This window comes from Colobus angolensis, unplaced genomic scaffold, assembly GCF_000951035.1.
Source record: "Colobus angolensis palliatus isolate OR3802 unplaced genomic scaffold, Cang.pa_1.0 Scaffold476, whole genome shotgun sequence".
Lineage (NCBI taxonomy): Eukaryota > Metazoa > Chordata > Mammalia > Primates > Cercopithecidae > Colobus > Colobus angolensis.
Window position 1 is genome coordinate 309,113 of NW_012118221.1, and position 4,992 is coordinate 314,104.

The window sequence follows — 4,992 nt, forward strand, 5'->3', positions numbered from 1 at the left end:
GGAGCACCCCAGTGCTTCTGCCTAGGCCTCTGCACAGACTTCCAGGGGCACCTGTGGGGCTGAGGGCAAGTGGTAGCACAGTGCCTCTGGCCAGGACTGGCCCAGTCCTCTTCCCTGCCCCCAGCTCCTCCCCATGGAAGAAACGGGAGAACAGGACTGGCTAGTTAAGGACACTGGGGACTGGGCCTGCCTAAGAGTGCCAGTTCTGGGCCTCTCCCTGCTCCCCGTAAATGCCAGCCAGGGTGTGGAGCCTCCTGGTTTCCCAGTCCAAAGGTCACTAACTGCCCAAAGGCTGGGAGTGTGTGGAGGGGGCGGTTCTCCAGCCCGGGAGGTGCAGGAATAAAGGGGGGGTGGGGAGAGAGGAAGAGGCTGAGCTTGCGGGGCCTGAGAGCCTCTCCCCTGGGCAGGGTGGGGCCACTGGGCTGCCTTAGATTCCCCCACCTCTCAGCCTGCTGCCTCTGGACAAAGCTCTGCTGAGGAGCCCCATCTCCTTCAGCCCCCTCCTGCCTTTGGGGTGCAAGTCTCCTGAAGGACTTGAGTGAGATGTCACCAAGCGACAGGCTGTCAGGCTCTTGGCAGCAAGTCCTGGCCCAGCGACTCAACGGCAGAGTCTCTTCTTGGGGCATCTGTCCTTATCAGGGGAGATGCTGTCAGACTTGCTAATGGTGGAATTTCTGGCATGTGGCAGGTGGGTAAAGGAGACCCCTGGGCTACGGAGCCATTTGCAAGTCCCTCAGATGGCCTAATGCTCCACTGCAGTCATGGTCACTGGGAAGCCAAGTGGACTCCATGGGGCTCCAAGTGGTGGGAGGGAGCTCCTGGGAGACACAGTGCGGCCCAGATGCCCCGGGCATGGGGACATCCAAGCACAGGTGAGAAACTTGGGCAGGGAGGGTGCAGAGGAAACTTGGAAATGGCTGAGAGGCTGGACTCAAGGTCTTTTGGGCTTGAACTGAGCTCAAGCAATCCACCTACTTCAGCCTCCCAAAGTGCTGGGATTACAGTCGTGAGCCACGGCATCCAGCTGGGCTTGAGGTCTCTTGTTCCCTGATCCTGGGCTTGGCATGAAGCAGGGAGGAGGCTGAAGGAGACAGGTAAAAAGATGCCTACCTGGGCACTGTGTTGTAGACTAAATGAGCCCTCAGACTGTGGAAGTCTCAGAAATCAGAGAAAGAGGCCTGGTGTGGTGGCTTGCACCTGTAATCCTAACACTTTGGGAGGCTGAGGTGGGAGGATCACTTGCACACAGGAGGTTAAGGCTGGAATGAACCATAATCACACCAATGCACTCCAGCCTGAGTGACAGAAAGAGACCCTGTCTCAAAAAAGAAAACAAAACAGAAGAAGGGACTGGCACTTCCAAGTCAGAGAGAGCTCCCTGAAGAGGTGGGCCTGGTAATTGAGAAAGAAAGCAGTTGAGACAGACACAGGGGGGCTGTGGGAGCAAGAGTCTGGAGGTGGGAGCATGCCGGGCAGGTGCAAGGACTAGTGAGTCACCAGGGGAAATGTGTAGAAAGGCTGTGGGTGATGAGGTGGTAAACGGTGGAGAGCTCTACCCTGAGCTCCATGCCCTTCCAAGCCTTTGCCCATGCTTATGGTTGAATTATGTCTCCATGCCATGCACACAAATTTATACATTGGGCTGGGCACGGTGGCTCATGCCTGTAATCCCAGCACTTTGGGAGGCCAAGGCAGGTGGATCACCTGAGGCTGGGAGTTCGAAACCAGCCTGACCAACATGGAGAAACCCTGTCTCTACTAAAAATACGAAATTAGGTGGGCGTGGTGGCGCATGCCTGTAATCCCAGCTCCTCAGGAGGCTGAGGCAGAAGAATCGCTTGAACCCAGGAGGCAGAGATGGTGGTGAGCCGAGATTGTGCCATTGCACTCCAGCCTGGGCAACAAGAGTAAAACTCCGTCTCAAAAAAAAAAAAAAAGTATATATATACACACACGCACACACACACATACATACATATGTTGAAATCCTAACCTCCTGTACCTGTAAAGGTGACTGTATTTGGAAACAGAGTCTTTGCAGATTTAATAGTGTTAAAATAAGGTCATCAGAGTAGGCCCTACTCTGGTATGGCTGGTGTCCTTATAAGAAGAGGGAAAGTTGTTGGGGTGATGGATATCCCAACTATCTTGATTTGGTTTTATACATTGTATACATGTGTCCAAATATCACCTGTACCCCCAAATAGGTACAACTATTATGTAGCAATAAAACATTTTTATTTTTACTTTTTTAAAAAGAGGGCCAAGTGCAGTGGCTCACACCTATAATCCCAGCACTTTGGGAGGCTGAGGCACGAGGATTGCTTGAGCCCAGGAGTTCATTACCAGCCTGGGCAACATAGCGAGATCCCGTCTCCACAAAAAAATTTTTAAAATTTGCTGGGCATGGTGGCCTGTGCCTGTAGTCCCAGCTCCTTGGGAGACTGAGGCAGGAGGATCAACTTGAGCCCAGAAGGTCGAGGCTGCAGTGAGCCATGATCATGCCAGCGCACTTGAGCCTGGATCACACAGCAAGACCCTATAGGGAAGACGGCCAGGTGAAAATGAAGGCAGAGACCAGAGTTATGTGTCCAAAAGCCAAGGAATGCAAGAGACTACCAGAAGCTGGAAGAGGCAAGGCAGGATCCCCCACTAAAAGCCTTGGAGGGAGCACTGCTTTAACAACACCTCAATTTGGGATGTCTATTCTCCGGAACAGTGGGAATAAGTGTCTGCTGCTGTAAGCCGCCCCGCCTGTGGCACTTTGCTACAGCAGCCCCAGGATCCTGACCCAGCCAGGCTGCTCCTGCTGCCCAGCATGCCCTTCCCTCATCCCTCCAGCTGGTCTCTCACTGCGTTCCAGCCCCTTCAGCTGCTCGGGCCCCCACTCTATGTGCCCCCAATTCTGGGTGCTTATTCAGTAGATCTGTAAGGTTTGCTGGCCAGCCTGTCTCCCTGGCTAGACCACAGGCTCCTTCAGGGCAGGCCTGACCTGTGCTAGGGCAGTATGATGTCTGGTACAGAATAGGTGCTCCTTAGATGTGGGGTGAATAAAGGAATGCTTGAAGGGTAATGGGCCCCTGTGAGACTGGGATGTGCCATCTGTTCCTTCACAGCCTGGCTCATCTCAGGCTAGGGACATGGCAGTGCTCAGAGAGGTTACAGCATCTTCCACACAGACCATTCTCAGCTCTGCCACTCTCCAGTTCCCTCTTGGTGCCATATGAGTCTGAGGAACTTGGGGAAATTCCTAACCTTGCCTTTCAATTGAGCCATTAGCCCTTGGAGTTAGCCACAATGTAATTGCTCAGGTCCCTCCAACAAGGGGACTGTGTCTGTGGCTTGATGACTCATGCACACTGCTCCGTCCCACAACCTTGGGCAGGACTTGGGGCTGGGGACAGTGCCAGCCAGCACAGGCGAGGAGCTTGAACATCCTGTTACCCCAACCCAGTCCCCAGGAACAGAGTATGCTCAAGGCTTCAGGACAAAAATCTAGAAGCAAGGAGATAAACTGCGTGAGATTTGAGTGATGAAAAGGAGCAGACAGACAACAGCGAGTACAAAGGCCCTGAGGCAGGAATGAGCTTGGCATGATCAAGAACTGAAAAGAGCACAGGGGAGGTTGCAACACAGTGAAAGAGAGGTCAGTGATAGGACATGCGATTAGACAGGGCCCACTGGACAATCCAGGATAATCCCTCCCTCTCAAGGCTCTTAATTTAATCATATCTGCAAAGTGCCTTCTGCCATGTCAGGGAACGTATTCACAGGCTCTGGGGAGTGCAGTGCAGACATCTTTAGGGATAGACATTATTGTGCCTACCACAGTATCTCTCTCACCCTCTTGTCTGTCTCTCTTGCTCTACTGCTACATTTCTGTTTACCCATCTACCTATTTATTTGAAGCTGACCGTGGATCTATTGACCACAATTTATCTCTCTTCCTACCCCTTTATCAAGCTTCAATAAGTTATTTATCAATCTATCATTCCTCAGTGGCTTTGATCTTTTACTCTGATAACAGCATCACCCCTCAGCCATCTTTCTAATAAACTAAATGTTAAACTCAATCTATCATTTAGTTGTCCTCTGTCCATGATGAATTATCAGTCATCTAGCTCCATCTTTGCAGATGTTGTACGTATGTGGACATTTTTTCTCAACGTCTATTGAGAAGATCGATAGATATAAGTTCAGTAAATATCCACTGAGTGCTGGCCATGTGCCCATTGCTATGTCATGTGTGGGTGAAATAAGGGGCTGACACCCTCCGTAGCCATAGAGGGTCTTTTTTATATTATCATCCCCATCAATGCTGTGATCACCAATCCATGCGCACTGTCCAATTTTTGGAACCTTTTTTTTTTTTGAGATGAGGGTCTTACTCTGTCACACAGGCTGGAGTGCAGTGGTGTGATCGCAGCTCACTGCAGCCTCAGTCTCCCAGGTTCAAGCGATCCTCCCACTTCAGCTTCCAGAGTATCTAGGACTATAAGCGAGTGCCACCATGCCCAGCTAATTTTTGTATTTTTAAGACACAGGGTCTCGCTATGTTGCCCACGTTGGTCTCAAACACCTAGACTGAAGCAATCCTCCTCCCTTGGCCTCCCAAAGTGTTAGGATTATAGGCATGTGCCACTGGCCCTGGCCAGGGAGCATTTTTATATAAACTTTCTAGTGAAATCCAGGCTGCTGTAGTCTGCCTTTTGCCTACTAGCCTCTTTGTATGTGCATAAATAACGTAGACTCATTTTAACTTGATGTTGATCTTATATAAAGTGTGGGTGGAAAAGTATATCTGCTGGGCAAGCATCCAGTGCATCAAATAACAAATCCTAAAGTTAAATGGAAATTATTTTTAGGTTGTCTGGGCAAATAGCACAGAAGGTGGGGGAATCCGGAGATATGACCTCAGATGTGACACATGCAGACACATGACACACCACACACACACACATACACACACACACACACACACACGCATGTGGG

General features: G+C 50.8%; 1 long non-coding RNA gene across 1 annotated transcript; it reads left to right on the plus strand.

Annotated features, from left to right (window-relative positions):
- Positions 1 to 409: 409 nt before the first annotated feature.
- LOC105523805 lies at positions 410 to 3,086 on the plus strand. The gene is made up of 2 exons (XR_001003650.1): positions 410 to 688; positions 2,262 to 3,086. It is a non-coding gene; the product is annotated as an uncharacterized LOC105523805 (long non-coding RNA).
- The last annotated feature ends 1,906 nt before the right edge of the window (positions 3,087 to 4,992 follow it).